Here is a 17279-nt window from a genome sequence, read left to right as displayed (position 1 = left end):
GGAAAACTCTGTCGGTTGCCTTAAGTCCGCGAACTTGTTTGTGAGCTTAAGTGGTTATGATCTAAAGATGTGCTCTGAACATGAAACTTAAATTACTAAGGAATGCTTTATGCAAACCGTGGCTATAAAGTTCATGATCCGATTCATCGAATCGAATCATCTTTGTTTCAATTGTGTCTTGTGTAGTTACATAAGATCTCGTAGCAATTGAAAAACTCTCTAACTAGTTCATTTGAGTCAATTGAACTAGTTATGGTGAAGAAGAACTAGGTTAATATGAATTGCTCATATGGTTAACCTTTTGGGTTACTATGTTGAACCAACATACACGTACACGTTTGGGCATGGTTTTCACAAACCCAGTAAACGACTACCTTAGTGTGTGTTACAAGCTAAGTTTTTGATATATCGGTTGAGAAATATTAGCTTGAATCTAAATCAGGTTTTCATCTAATGGTGAATATGGATTGCTTTGTAACTAAGGCAAAACCCTGATTTGAAGGCTATATAAAGGAGACATATAGCATTGTGAAAAACTAATCCCCACACGTCTTTGTGATACTAGTGCGCTCGCTAGAGTCGATTCTCCTTTAACCTTTGGTTTTCTTCTCTAAAACCAGGTTAACGACTTAAAGACTTCATTGGGATTGTGAAGCCAGACCGATACTACTTTTATCGTAGTTGTGTGATCTGATCCAGCATCTTCTATTGTACGAGTACAATCTATTGATTGGCTTGAGATCGTGAGAGTTCTCCGATAGGCAAGATAAAGAAGTCACAAACATCTGCGTGTCACTGTTTGTGATTCCTGGACAAACCGCTTGTGTAGTCAAGAAGGATTGTTGAGAGGTGATTGATTAATCTAGGTTGTTCTTCGGGAGTATAAGACCGGATTATCAATTGGTTCCTGTTCACCTTGATTTTATATCTTAAGACGGAACAAAAACCTAGGGTTTATCTGTGAGAGACAGATTTATCCTTTGACAGACTTTTCTGTTTGAGACAGATTTGTTTATTATCAAGTCTGCGATTTTGGGTTGCAACAACTCTTAGTTGTGGGTGAGATCAGCTAAGGGAATCAAACGCGCAGTATCGTGCTGGTATCAGAGGCGTAGGAGTATAACTGTACCTTGAATTAGTGGGAGACTGATTGGGGTTCAACTATAGTCCAGTCTGAAGTTAGCTTATAGTAGGCTAGTGTCTGTAGCGGCTTAATACAGTGTGTATTCGATCTTGACTAGGTCCCGGGGTTTTTCTGCATTTGCGGTTTCCTCGTTAACAAAACTTCTGGTGTCTGTGTTATTTCTTTTCCGCATTATCTTTTTTATATAATTGAAATAATACAGGTTATGCATTAAAGATCATCAATTGGAAATCCAACCTTTGGTAGTTGATTGATTTTGATTGATCCTTGGACATTGGTCTTTGGTACCGTCCAAGTTATCTCTCTTTGATAAAGGCTCACAGATTTCCGTTTGCTTGAGTAAAGATCAAATCGAGAGATTGAGATATAAACTCTTTGATATATATTTTTATTGATTGAGTCTAACTGTCTAGTTGATTCTCATAAAAAGTATATTGCAGTTTGTCCATACAGATTGCTAAGCGAAATATTGAGTGGTGTTGTTAGACCCCTGCTTTTTCAATTGGTATCAGAGCAAGCAAACACGTTAAAGACCTCATCAGTCTGTGTTTGTAGCGATCTGGCTCTATGGACAAGAGTACTATCTCTGACAACGCAACATCAGTACATGGTTTCTCAGGTAAGTTACAAAGATCTGAAACCACTGAGGAAAACTCCTTCACGTCTCCTCCAGCTGAATCTGCATTCAACTGGAGAAAATCTCTTGATGAACAGTTGGATGATCTCTCGGATGATAGTGATTCAGAAGAAGGACAGAGTCTTGATGAGGAAGTTTCTCAATAAATCTAGTTGTTTAAAATCGTGAATTGAAAGAAACAAGGATAACTGCTTGCTTGAGAAAGTACATGGGTCCTCTCTGTCAAGAAAACAGAAAGTTGAGAAAACTCTTCAAAGGTTATGATGGTGGATACAAACTGTTACAATCTACCGTTAAAGATCATGAAGAAGAGGTTCGCTCAAAAAAATCTGAATGTGATAATCTTCTTCGTAACCTCTGTATGTTAAAAGAGAGACTTGCCGAAGCTGAAGAAAGATGTGAATCTCAACAGAAATGTTTCAATGACAAAGAACGCAGTCTTCTTACCAAAGAGAAATCCTTGGAAACCAAACTCACTGCTGCTCTTAATAAGGTAAAATCACTGGAAGAGAATCTAAATAGGTTCGGTTCTAGCTCTACAAAGCTGTCTTCTATGCTGGGAGCCTGTAAACAACATCATGATAAACGTGGTATGGGATATAAAGGAATAGACGCTCCTAACAGTGGTAAGATTAAGTTTGTTAAAGTTGTTAATAATTCTCCATGTGAAGAACCTGTGTCAGCTTGCAAAAACAAGGATTCTACTTCTTCTAAACCTGCTCAAAAGAGAACTACTGAACGTAATTCCTTCAACTGCTATTACTGCGGAAACAAATGACACTCTGAGCGAAGGTGTCGTCTTCGGATAAGGAATGCAAAATTCACAACGTTCTTACTTGGATGTCTAAAGAAGTTGTTAAACCTATATCACAGATTGGAATGAACCTTGCTCGGCCTCAAGGGGTATACTGTGATAAGGCTTTTCCTAATTATGTTTTCAAACTGAAGGATGCCTACAACGGTGGAAGAAAAAACAGCAAAAGTGTGACAGGTGCTGTAAATCAGTCTGGAAAGAGAAAAAGGCACAGGAGAAAGAAAAACGAGTTAAGTTCCTCTAATCTTCTCAAAAAGGACTGTGAATTCAAGTCTTCCAACTCAGATTTTCTACACGTCAACAATAGGGTGTCTGATCTGAAGATCTGTATAAACAAACTAAGACGAAATATCAAGAAAACATGGAATGCTGTTAACACAGGTACTTCTAAATATTCTCTTGATAATGCTTCTTCAACTACACCAGGTAGCTTGATAAATACCGATGAAAAGGAAAAAGAAGAAGTAAATAATGATGAGACAAATGCTCATCTTATTACACCCTGACATGTGTTTAGTTAAAAAGGGATGCTCATGATTCTCAGGATTTTCATCTTGAGAAAGCTGTCAGGATTGTACTGCATTCGATGATACTTTATTCCGTTTGTTCCTCAACATCTATTTCTTTTTACGTTTTGGGATTCTTTGGTCTATCTTAGGCTCGTTTCTCCAGTTCACGCACCAACCCTCACGAACGGCATGTTTCCTAGGGTTTGATGGAATTCCTTATATATATATAATGTGTTCCAGAAGTCAAAAAGATTTTCTAAAAGTCTTTTTGGTGCACAATGGAGGGAAGCAACAAGGTTGATGATGTTGAGCTTTGTCATATTGATATCGTGCTTTCATGCTCTTGACCATGAAAACGAAGACAAACTACCAGTTCAGAGTTCTTCACAACTGGTAGGAAATCTTCTTGGAGACTTTAAGGTCATTCGAGAACAACTCAGTATTGCAACAAGGAACCTTGACTACCTAAAAGGCGAACTAAGGAAGGCAACTGAGGAACTCATTCTTGTTCAATCCCTGGTTGCAGACAGGATTTAGTTTTTCGTCTGATCTTGGTTCTAGTCTGTTGCTTAGTACGTATTCTTTTTGGATTAGTTGGAAGAATAACTAGAGCTTTAATAGCGAAGATTGTGACTACACATATCTATTTTTGTTTTCATCTTCTTATGTTATTTTTTAGGTTTATTGGTTTTTAAATTCTAAAAATATTTGGAGGATGATATTATTGCAGTATTAATTTGTTTTGAAATATTGCAATATTTTTATGGGATATGTATTGTTTGCGTACTTGAACTTGAAGGTCCCATTTTGTGTCAAAAGTAAAGTCGTTCATAAATTGATATTCGTATTGATGTAAGGACGAATGGATTTTTGACAATTACAAAAGTTATGCGTATGCAATCATTTATTTGATGGAAAATAGGATCAAATCTTTTGTTTGACAAGGATAAAGTCTGTTATGTCGTTATGCAAATAGTAATTGAAAATAGAATATCTTTGTATGTTATCCACGGTATTGATCTTCATTGATCCATTTTTTTATGTTTTACCGTGAAGGCTCCATTGTGTATCTTATGTTGAGCACCTTACAACTATGTCGATTAATATTGGCCTTGTTGGTTGTTCCATGAGATGTTATATGTTGAGCATTCTTGAACTAAATTAATCATCTTGATTGGTTATTTAGTTATTTGCTACGAAAGTCTTCTTTTGTCGAGCAAAATCTTTTGACAATTAAATTGATTGCTTCGGTGATTAGTTTGGTTGTGTATTCCAATTAGATTAATTATAGGTTCTCTTGTAATTAATCTAGTTGAGTTTTTCATATATTCCATAAGTTCTTGTGTTGAGTATATGAACGACTATACTAATCATGTTCTATTGGTTGATGTAGTCGTATATTCCGTAAGGTTTTCCTTATGCTGAGTATTTGAACGATTAAGGTAGTCATCTTCGTGTGGTTATCTTAGTCGTAGCTCCGTGAGTTTTCTTATGTTGAGCACAATCAATTAAATTGATCACTTTTATGGTTTGATTTAGTTGCGTATTCCGATTAAATTAATCATGGGTTTACTTGTGATTAATTTGGTTGAGTTTTGGATATAAAAAATCATTTCCATGGTTTTTGGTGTCCAATTAAAAAACCCTTCTTTTCTTTCGAAATTAAGGTCGCTCTTGTTGTTCTTTCGGGAATGACATCAAATGGGGGAGAGTTCTTTTGAACTTGTGCTTAATCGTAATATCTTGCGGGGTGTGCGGATGTGGAATTTTATATGAGTTATCTTGTATCTTAAAACTCCTTGATGAATGCATTTAGCTTCGGCTTTATGATTGCATCTAAATTAAGTTGGTATGTATTTTTATTTTAGTTTATGAAGTGTCTCTTGTGGAAATTTCATTATGATCCCGTTCTTTTACCTTTGCCAATTTTATTGACAAAAAGGGGGAGAAATAATGTAGTTCACACTACAGATACATATGGTTTTCGGATCATTGTGTAAGGGGGAGTGGTTTCCATGATCGAGATGGAGTACTGACTAAGGGGGAGTGATACATATCACCATAGTATTGTTATTAAAGGCGTGATGCAATTGGACTTTGATGTTACATAAATGATACTATGACACTGTATAATAATGATTGAGAATCTCGATTTGTCTCATTGTTATAGCTACGGATCTTCAACAACAGTGGTGCTAAACTTACAACCTTTGGGATCATTGGAGTACTTGGAAGGACGAAGATTTCAAGGAACGTTGAAGATTAGACTATGGAATAGGAGTCACTAAAGTTTATCTTTTTTGTATTCCATATGTATTAATAGTTTTGTCACTAAAATTGACAAAGGGGGAGATTGTTAGAGCATAGCTCGGTCGACCTCGCATGCGTTGCTATATCAAGCATGTTTGTCAATGTTAGTGATCAAAACTATGAGTCTTGATTTCTAGTCTATTATAGCTAAGTCTTGGACTAGGATAGGAAAGTGTAGTTGAGCTCAGGGACTTCATGGCGATTCATCATACAACGATGAAGATCTACTCAAGGAACCGTGGAACTTCATCAACAAAAAGGTATGTGGAGACTTGAACTTATCTATCACTCAAAAGTCTGTCTATTCTATCTCCTACTTCTTATGAGACAAAAAGTCGTATGCTATATAGACTGGATCATACACATTTGACATTTCGAGATGAGTATTTACTACTTATCTTTTTCTCGAAATCGTGTGTTGGTAAAGCGTTTCGCTTTGATCAAGTTTATCTTCACCTAGTGACGAAAGTCATGAAAAGTTTCAATTACTTTGAGAATTGCTCTGACGTGAAACGGTCTGTGAATAACGTCTATATAACGTCCTCTGAGAATGTCTTAATGATTGGAATGAGAGTTTAGATTACATAACCATGTATTCCTTAATCCGAAGTTTTTGAACTTTGTTGATTGAGAGAAACCGGAGGAATTGGCTCTGCTAAGTCCGCGAACTGTCGGAAGTTCTCTTGCCTAGAATTTCTGCTGGAATTTTCGAAAAACTCGTTTTCCTGTTTAGTCCGCGAACTCAATCCGCGAACTGGCGGAAGTCCCTTTGCCGAGATTTTCTGCTGAGTTTGGAAAACTCTGTCGGTTTGCCTTAAGTCCGCGAACTTGTTTGTGAGCTTAAGTGGTTATGATCTAAAGATGTGCTCTGAACATGAAACTTAAATACTAAGGAATGCTTTATGCAAGCCGTGGCTATAAAGTTCATGATCCGGTTCATCGAATCGAATCATCTTTGTTTCAATTTTGTCTTGTGTAGTTACATAAGATTTCATAGCAATTGAACAACTCTCTAACTAGTTCATTTGAGTCAATTGAACTAGTTATGGTGAAGAAGAACTAGGTTAATATGAATTGCTCATATGGTTAACCTTTTGGGTTACTATGTTGAACCAACATACACGTACACGTTTGGGCATGGTTTTCACAAACCCGGTAAACGACTACCTTAGTGTGTGTTACAAGCTAAGTTTTTGATATATCGGTTGAGAAATATTAGCTTGAATCTAAATCAGGTTTTCATCTAATGGTGAATATGGATTGCTTTGTAACTAAGGCAAAACCCTGATTTGAAGGCTATATAAAGGAGACATATAGCATTGTGCAAAACTAATCCCCACACGTCTTTGTGATACTAGTGCGCTCGCTAGAGTCGATTCTCCTTTAACCTTTGGTTTTCTTCTCTAAAACCAGGTTAACGACTTAAAGACTTCATTGGGATTGTGAAGCCAGACCGATACTACTTTTATCGTAGTTGTGTGATCTGATCCAGCATCTTCTATTGTACGAGTACAATCTATTGATTGGCTTGAGATCGTGAGAGTTCTCCGATAGGCAAGATAAAGAAGTCACAAACATCTGCGTGTCACTGTTTGTGATTCCTGGACAAACCGCTTGTGTAGTCAAGAAGGATTGTTGAGAGGTGATTGATTAATCTAGGTTGTTCTTCGGGAATATAAGACCGGATTATCAATTGGTTCCTGTTCACCTTGATTTTATATCTTAAGACGGAACAAAAACCTAGGGTTTTTCTGTGGGAGACAGATTTATCCTTTGGTAGACTTTTCTGTGTGAGACAGATTTGTTTATTATCAAGTCTGCGATTTTGGTTGCAGCAACTCTTAGTTGTGGGTGAGATCAGCTAAGGGAATCAAGTGCGCAGTATCCTGCTGGGATCAGAGGCGTAGGAGTACAATTGTACCTTGAATTAGTGGGAGACTGATTGGGGTTCAACTATAGTCCAGTCCGAAGTTAGCTTGTAGTAGGCTAGTGTCTGTAGCGGCTTAATACAGTGTGTATTCAATCTGGACTAGGTCCCGGGGTTTTTCTGCATTTGCGGTTTCCTCGTTAACAAAACTTCTGGTGTCTGTGTTATTTCTTTTCCGCATCATATTTTTTATATAATTGAAATAATACAAGTTGTGCGTTAATGATCATCAATTGGAAATCCAACCTTTGGTTGTTGATTGATATTGATTGATCCTTGGACATTGGTCTTTGGTACCGTCCAAGTTATCTCTCTTTGATAAAGACTCACAAATTTCCGTTTGATTGAGTAAAGATCAAATCGAGAGATTGAGATATAAACTCTTTTATATATATTTTTATTGATTGAGTCTAATTGTCTAGTTTATTCTCATAAAAAGTATATTGGAGTTTGTCCATACAGATTGCTAAGCGAAATATTGGGTGGCGTTGTTAGACCCCCGCTTTTTCAAACGCAAACTGGGAAATGATCAGCCGAATTGAGGTTGAAGTCTGTAACAAAAGAAGAAACTATTACATTCTCAGAACTACTCATGAAGAAGACCACTCAACTTTGAGGAATGGAGGCACTAGAGGTGTTTTTGACCAGCTGATGGTTCTAGTAGGAGTCCCTGCTAAAGGTCCTGAGCTCATTGATGAAGAACTTTTCTCTAAAGTTGTGATCTGGATCCTACTGAAGAGAATCCCAACTCACATAATTCCAGATATACCAAACATCATTAGACCAATTGGCGTTTACCAGGGATCCAAAAAACCTTATGGTAGAGACAGGTTGGAAAAAAACTTGAAGTAAAAGTTACAATCAATGTAACTAAATCTCACAAGTTTGGAATAGAAGCCTTTGAAACCCCTACTTTGTCTCACTGGTTGGAGTGTGTTTATGCTCTCAATGACATCAAATTCTACAAAGTTTGTAGAATTCTTGACCACCCAAGTCCCCCATGTCCATCTCCTCCAAACCAAAACAACCCTTACTATCACCACCTTCCAACCCCTCAGCCATCCCCCCCCACCTATAACTCCTAGATAAAAAACAGTTCAAGCTAGAAAGGATATCATCCACAGACATTACTCAGATGCAGATGTTGCTGCTGAGTTTGAAGTAAAAATAAAGATTGCCAAAAGGTTGGAGCTTGAAAAGTCAATAGAAAATATTGCTTCTACTTCAAACAACCATATCACCTTTGCAGCACAACCAACTCCTTCTGAAGCTAATGCCTCTCCACACCCAAATGTCTTAGCCTGCTAAATCAGAAACAAAGGATTGGATTTAGCAAAAAAGATAGCTGGCTCCTACAAGAAAAAACTTCCAAAGTGGAAAGTTGTTGCAAGAACAACATCCACCACCAACAACACTCCAAGCAAGAATGATGAGGAAACTACTGTTGTTGACCTTGTTGCTGCTGAACAAGTTTTCCCAGTCACCAACACTCCAAAACACTTCCCTTTTAATTCTCTACCTACTTTGGCTCAAATCAAAGCAAACATGGAAGCTAAAGCAAAACAGAAAAAGAAATCTCCCTGGAAGGCAAAGAAAAAGGATCATACTTTTAAAAAGCTTGATGACATTTCACTCAATACTTCCTCTAGTCATACTTTTGATACCAAGAGAAAGAAGTCCATACTCAATGAAGAAAATGCTACCCTCAACAGCATGTAAATGGCAAGTACCAAGAGATACAAAGACCTGAATGATACCACTCAGGAGCAAATGGAAAACCCCCTACTCCTTTGGCTAATGGCATTTTGGATTGATCTTCTGCTGGTACAATGGTATATACTCTCAACTCTTCCTCTTACTCCCTTTTAAAAACTCATATTATGGTTTACATGATGACTGACCTTCTCTTTAAGCATTATGATAATATCACAAGAAGACCTCTAAGTATCCAACAGTGTCCTACTTTTGGCAATTCTTTACTTCTTTAGCATGGAATTGCCAAGGATTGGGCATTAGGGATGCTAAAAGATACCGTAATGATATGCTCAATAAACTGAACCCTGACATTATATTCTTATCAGAAACTAGACTAAAGAGTGATAAACTCAAGAAAACCATGAATGATTTAGGAATCAGCAATTTCTGATATGTCAATCCAGGTGGGGCAAGTGGCACTGCTGGTGGATCAACATTAATATGGAAAAGCAATGTATCTCTAGAGATATTAGACTGCTCAATTAACCATATCAATGCTAAAATCAGAATTTCCAATAGGCCCCCTTGGTTATTTAAAGGTTACTATGGTAACCCTTATAACACCACTTCCAAGCTCCACTCTTGGCAAAAGCTTGAAAATTCTGCAGCCTCCTATAAGTTACCTTGGCTGGTAATAGGGGACTTCAATTTAGTTCTCCACGATACTGAGAAATTTAGCACTCATCCCATAGATGCTAATGAAGCCTCAATTTTCAATGAAAAGATTCTTAATTTAGATCTTATTGATCTTGGCTTTACTGGCTGTCCTTTCACTTGGTCAAATAAAAGAAAGGGTCATGCTCTTACTGAACAAAGATTGGACAGAGGTCTATTTAATGATGATTGGCTTGCAATATTTCCAAACACCACTATTACTAATTTGTTGGCCATAGGGTCTGATCACCATCCAATCTTTCTTAACTCAAATCCTCACTGGAAAAATGGTAAGATTCCTTTCAAATTTTTTGGTCCTTGGTTAGATCATGAAGATTGCAGGAAAATTATTGCTGAATGCTGGGAAAAATATACCCCTGGCTCAAGTGCTTTCTCTATAGCCAGAAAGCTTAAAGGCATAAAGCTACAAATCGGAGTCTGGAACAAGGATGTCTATGGCAATATCAAAACCAGCATAGATGAATGCAAGCAACATTTAACCTGGCTTCATACTTAATACTTTAGAGAAGACAGAGGACAGGCTCTAGCTGATGCTAGAGAACAACTCAAAAAATGGCAAGACATAGAAGAGAAATTCTGGAAAACCAAGAGCAGAGATCAACTTATCAAGCTGGGAGATCATAATACAAGTTACTTTCACAGAGCCACTAAGAGTAGAACAAGAAGAAATAAAATTGACATTATTCAAGATGGGGAAGGCAGCTGGATAACTGACTATCAAGATATCAAGAACTGCTTCACCAACCACTTTTCTCAAATGGCAACTGCTGAAACCATAAACACTTCTTCAGAAATCCTCAACCTAATTCCTCTAGCTATAACCACTGAGGACAACCTAATGCTCAACAGAAAACCTGAGCATGCTGAAATTAAAGCTATCTTATTCAGTATGGCAAATGACAAGGCTCAAGGACCAGATGGTTTCCTACCAAACTTCTTCAAAATTAATTGGGACATCATTGGCAATGATATTGTCAAAATGGTTCAACACTTTTTCTCTTTGGGTCACTTGCTTAAGGTGATGAATGCCACCTTTATATCCCTCATTCCCAAAATTGACACTCCAACCTCTCCCAGCCATTTCAGACCAATCATCCTATGCAATACCACTTATAAAATCATATCCAAACTTCTAGCCCAAAGAACGAAACCTTACCTGAACAAAATCATATCTCCTTATCAGTCAGCCTTTATTCCTGGAAGGAAAATCTCTGACAACATAGTTATTGCTCATGAAATTATTCACTCTATGAGATCAAAAAGAGGGAAAAAAAGGGAATGTTGGTTCCATGGACATCAAAATATATATGGCAAAAGCCTTTGATAGAGTGGACTGGACATTTCTAATAACTATTATGAAGAAAATTGGATTTGATGATAAATGGTGCAACAAAATCTTACAGTGTATCTCAACCTCCACCTCTGTTGTTCTCATTAATGGCTCACCTGACAAATTCTTCAAACCTTCCAGAGGACTAAGGCAAGGAGATCCTCTATCTCCATATTTGTTTCTATTCTGCATGGAAGCTCTGTCAAGAACCATTCTTCATGCTGAGGAGCTAGGCATCATCACTGGTATCAAGATATGTAAAGCTGCACCATCTATCAGCCACCTCCTTTTTGCAGATGACTGCATGATATTTGCAAAGCCAATCTGATTGAAGCTCAAAACATAATGAAGATACTCCAAATCTTTGGCAGCACCTCTGGGCAGTTAATCAATTTCAACAAGTCTGGAGTCTTTTTCAGCAATAACACCAAACCAGACCTCATCCCCCAAATCAGCAGTTCCATGGGAGTTAAAATACTTCAATTGGATGATAAATATCTAGGCTCACCCCTCTTTACCCACAGAAGCAAAAAAAATTATTTCAAGCCTGGAGCGGAAAAGTTGAAGCTGAGACTTACTAGCTGGAAAAATACTCCTCTAAACCCTGTTGGAAGAGAAGGTCTCATCAAGTCTGTCACTTCTTAAGCATGAATATATCAGATGAACTGTTTTAAGGTGCCTAAGAAAACCTGCAAAGACATCAACAATCTTCAAAGAGATTTTTTCTGGGGAAAAAATATAGAAAACCCTTCTGGCTACTATCCTAAAGTTTGGGCTGCAGTGTGCAAACCCAAAGATTTGAGGGGTCTAGGATTCATGAATGTGGAACTCTTCAAAAGCTCTATGATAACAAAAATTGGGTGGAGGCTTGAGCAGGACAAAGATTCTCTATGGTATAAGCTCATGGATGCCAAATATCTCTTAGGAAGGAATGTACTCAACATGGATACCAAAGCTAAGGATGGAGATTCATGGGTATGGAAAGGAATCCTAGAAGGCATCAACAACATACAATATCATTGTTTCTGGAGAATTGGCAATGGGAAAAAGATAAAGATATGGGAAGACATTTGGATTCCAAACACCTCTCTGAAACAGCCAAAACCACAGAATTGCCCACATCATATTGAAATGTTAGAGTCCTTACTTCTACCGGATGGAACTTGGGATGCTGCTCTTATATTTACCTACTTTAGCAATGACAAGGCTGTAGTGATTGTCAATCTGCAGACCCACCCAAATGAAGAAGATAGAATAATATGGGATCTCAATGATAAAGGGGTCTTCTCTGTTAAGGAATTATACAAGAAAAAATTGAAAACCTCTACAGAAATGACACCATTACAAGGAACTGGGCAGCTATCTGGAACATGGAAGTGGCACCAGTTATCAGAATCTTTCTCTGGAAATGTGCTCATAGAATTTTTCCCACCAATGCAAAAACAGCTAGCATTCTTCATTACATCAACCCTACATGCACTGTTTGCAATAGTGGAGAAGCAGAAACCATGTCTCACATGTTCTTAAATTGTCCAGCTGCTATTCTGGTCTGGCAGGACATTTTGGGCTCCACTAATACCCATTTCGACAGCAATACCATTTTCATTGACTGGTTGAATTTCTGGCTTCAACCTGGAATTACTAGTTCTAACTGCAACATATATGCCACTACCTGTTGGTATATCTGGAAAGAGAGATGTGATCTCATTTTCCAACAAATCCAGCCTAATGCGGGAATAACTTCTCTACGTATTAAGCAACACTTGAGCAATCATAATAGAATTCATCATATGCAATTATGAACAGTTTTCCTCTCTTTCCTAAGGAAACTGATACAATATCTCAACATAATATTACTTCATATACTCTGAATACTACAACAGAGTTTGGTAATAATATCAAAATATGCACACTACAAGACCCTGCAACCTCTTTATACTACACTGCTCTGATAATGACATATTTTGCAGGAAACATCACTGGAACCAGAGGACATCCAGGATACTATGGAGCAGAGGGAGAAACATAAGGGGAGGACCTAGCTTTCAAATGGGCCAAAGAATAGCAGCACACAAATGTTACCATATCTCCTGAGGCAATGGAGGTTCTAGTTACTCTATCATGAAGTAGTTACAGGAAGATTTCACATTAGCTACCACGAAAGAAGAAACTGTCCAGATAAAGAAGAAGAAAGTAGTCGAAATATGGGTCTTCACCCAATATCTTTTGTTTACTGAATCTTAGCATCATCCAAAGACAACAAAACATGGATGCTTTTAATTTAGCACTATTTTGTAAAAACAATGCTGGCAGGTTAAGTGGCACTTCTGCTACCAATGCCAACACAAATCCTATGTTCGGGTCTTAAGTGCCTTTCTAGGCCTAAGCTTTTTCTATAACAAAAAAAAGTTCGCTGGAGAGCCAATTACCTTTTACCACGCGTTTGCTAGCCTTGCCACCACTATAACCACCGTCTTGTTCTATGTTCGTCATTCTATACGTAAAGTGAGAATGATTGTGAGCTAAACGACCCATTACGTGTCAGAGTTATTGAATTAGAAACTAAGACCAAAAAGATAGGTGAGCACTCCAACAAAACAATACTACTGATGGGAACCAAAATTGAAAAGAGGCTGGCCTCAGTACATACGATGAGAAATCCGATTTAGGAAATCAGATACCTTATAGGGATTTTTCAAGATCATAGAACAGTCATACGAATTGTAGTACCTCCACCAATTTTTGTCTATCAATTCTAACCCTACACATCTAAGAACAATTCCAGAAGACCTTCTCTCTCGCAAAGGAGATGACTAAACATATAGCAAGTGAGACAAGTGTTTTCATTGTTAAATTACCTCCAACATTATTAAATTACCTCCAGCAAATTAGTATGCATGGCACGAAATTCCACCTGTTGAAATTATAACCTAGTTTTCTCTGGTTTAAGTCGGACCTAAAAACCCAAGAATTGTTTTTTTCTATTATTTATCTAAGGTGGGTGAAAAACATATTTTAATTTAGGTTCCAGACGATGTAAAAGCTGGGCAAGTCCCTCTCGTACGAATTTTCTAATTTTGAATTGTAGGTAAGATTTTTGTTCTATCAAGGTGTTGTTATTTAGATTTTTGTTCTATCAAGGTGTTGTTATTTAGTTGTTCATATATAATTCTTGTTTTGATTTATGCTCCACATCACTGTCTTCGATCGCTATTTTTCCATATAACAAAATTGAAATGACTAGATTTTGTTTTCTTTGGTTCAACTCTTCATCAGCGAAATTTCTCTGACATTTTATACTGGATGACCGAAAAGAATCTCACAATATTGAGTTCTGATGATTCGAGTTTTGATAATTCTCTTTGACACCTTAAATGTCTTTGGCCAAATTTCTTTAACACTCATTTTCCGTCAAATTTCTTGCATTTGACACATATTAGTTGTTAGGTCCCAAAAACACTGATTATACTTTAAAAAGAATATGAGCATTATTTTATAGAGTTGTTGTTGAAAATTTATCAAGAAATGGATATCCAGCTCAAGTCGAACACAAGACAAAACCAAATAAATAAGAAGGGTTCGTAAGCTGGTGCAGATCGACTACAACTGAACCCGCAATTCCAGCGGATGTTGAGATGCTCATCAAGTCAACTGCTTTTAATGCAATAGCTAAACTATTTTTACCCGGAATAGAGTTATTTTTGCATAATATTACTCTTTCAATTGGTAAAATTAAACAAATGGTGATGCAGATAACTCAAGAGGGAAAACTGAGAATAAATGGATATTGCTGGAATACTACTTATGAATTACAGATTTTAGAAGTTTTTATTTTTGCTTGTAGGCGAATTAAAAAAAATTACAGTAGAATGTTTTGTTCTTCTACCTGAAACTTTTATGATTTTGATATGCTACGATGGTAAGGATATAAATCGGGCCAGTCTATGTTACCCTGCACAAAAATTAAGATAGGTCAGGAAGGCTAGACTTACACCATGTTTGTTTACTCCTGACTCATCTGAGTCGTCTGGATCTGAATCATCTGGATCTGAGTGAAATCACCTGACTCATCTGAATCTGAGTCGATATGTTTGTTTTGAGTCAGATCTGACTCGTCTGACTCGGAAATAAGTGAGTCAGTGGTTTGGTCCCATGAGTCAGGGGTATTTTGTTACCTGACTCAAATGAGTCCGAGTCAGGAGTTATGTCTGAGTCAGAGGTCGAGTCAGATCTGACTCAAAATGGAAAACAAACGGTCTGACTGCTGACTCGGTCCGAGTCAGGGGTTGACTCATATTCAGACGCCGAGTCAGCTGCAAACAAACAAGTTCTTAGCATTTGAGTACCCATAAAAAAGAAATCAAGAATCCTGGCTAGTATTTGAGTACCCATAAAAATGAAATCAAGAATCCTAGCTAGTATTTGAGTACCCAAAAAAAATAGGTAATCCTGGTTTATTCGTATATTGGTTTATTGTCGGGAATGGTCATGGTGACGTTATACTTTCCGAACAAGATGGTTTGCATTACATTCCATAACGAGATGATGTATAGGTCTGCAACTTGAGTAAAGAAAGTAATAGGTATAGCTTACCATCTTTCCGCAGGAAAAGAGCTACTAGTGAGTTGACTATACCAATTGAATGTCGCCGGAGCCCTCCAGCTCTGGATGAAGTATTAGTTTGTTGAAATGGTGCATGAAATGGTAATCCTGGACTAGCTGGTGCAGGGATGGTATCGAGAGGAGCTGATTGTGCGGTTCTCGGTGCACAATGTATTGGTTTTGGAGTGATGACTAGCTACATGTTAGAGATTCATTCCGTGGTTTATCCCTAAAATAGGCATGTCATTGGGAGAAGATTTTGATACGTTCTGACAAAACTAGGATTGTTTTTACTTTCAAAAACAGGTCCATTCATTGGATTGTTAGACGGGTTGCAACTAGTAGACATTATGATTTCTTTATGAACATGCATACCATGAAGTTAACATTGCAGCTGATACTATATTACTATGGCAAAAAAGGGGAGCCTGTTGGCACTGGGAAGCATAGCTAGTTATTTGGGCAGGCCAGACTTTTTACGCAATGTAGAGATTCCAGACAAGACCTATTTTATATTTTTATAGTTTTTTCAAGTTTTTCGGGGGCTGGTTCCGGGAATCATCTTTCTTACTATGATGTGGATGTGTAACCACCGTGTATTTCTCTCTTGCTTATGATTAGAGTTCGAACTGGTGATTGTATTCGAGATACCTAATTAAGTATAGATACCTATGATCATGCTTCCTCTTGAGACACTTCACCACGGTACTCGTTGGGAAAGCTTCTCAAGGGAGTGATTTCTCTTTTTCTTGGATATGTCATTCGGATTAGCCAGACGTTGTTGGTTGATATTGCTACCAAATTTATTGCAAAGGTAGTAGTTTGTTATCAGAACTCTTGAATGTACTAACACAAGATTTTTCTAATGAATTCCTTTGCCCCTCATTCTCTAAGAATCATAAAGATCTTTTTCGAGTTTGAATTTGTTCATTTGGAATATGGATTTAAAAAGATTTCTTGTTCGTATTATAAGACCGTGATTGGATCCGCATATATCGTTAAAAAGAAGAAATCTTCTAATTTCCTTTGATAATAATCAAAAAAGGAAAGTATTTGGTTGGAACATGAAAACATAACCGAAGGGAGTAAAAATAAAATAGAAAAAAATGATTTCGTAGGAAAACTCATATTTCAAATGAACAAATTCAAACTCGAAAAGAATCTTTTTGACTCAAAGGATTGATTGAGAAAAATTTCTTGTTCGTATTATAAGATCGTGATGGGATCCAAATATGTTTGGTGGATAAGTTCTTCAAAAGCTCACTCGCATAACTTTCCCAATTTATTGTGTTTTCTTTTCTTGTTTTCGGGCCTACAGTACTTAGAACTTAATTCTCTACCTTTGAAGTTAAGAGATTCACTTGTATTCTAGACCGATTGAGCCACTGATCTCTTAACTATCTTCCATACCCTTGGAAAAACCAAACTTTGCATTACGTAAAGTGCAGTATTGCATGGGCTTGTTATGATTCTCAGGATGTTTTAGTGCTTTCAAATACAAAGAAAATCCTTAGTTAACACAGACACAATGGAGTAGGGTATGTACAATGGTTCAGTTTCTTCGCTTCATACATAG

The sequence above is a fragment of the Papaver somniferum genome, chromosome 1, assembly GCF_003573695.1.
Source record: "Papaver somniferum cultivar HN1 chromosome 1, ASM357369v1, whole genome shotgun sequence".
Classification (NCBI taxonomy): domain Eukaryota; kingdom Viridiplantae; phylum Streptophyta; class Magnoliopsida; order Ranunculales; family Papaveraceae; genus Papaver; species Papaver somniferum.
This window is presented reverse-complemented; position numbering follows the sequence as displayed.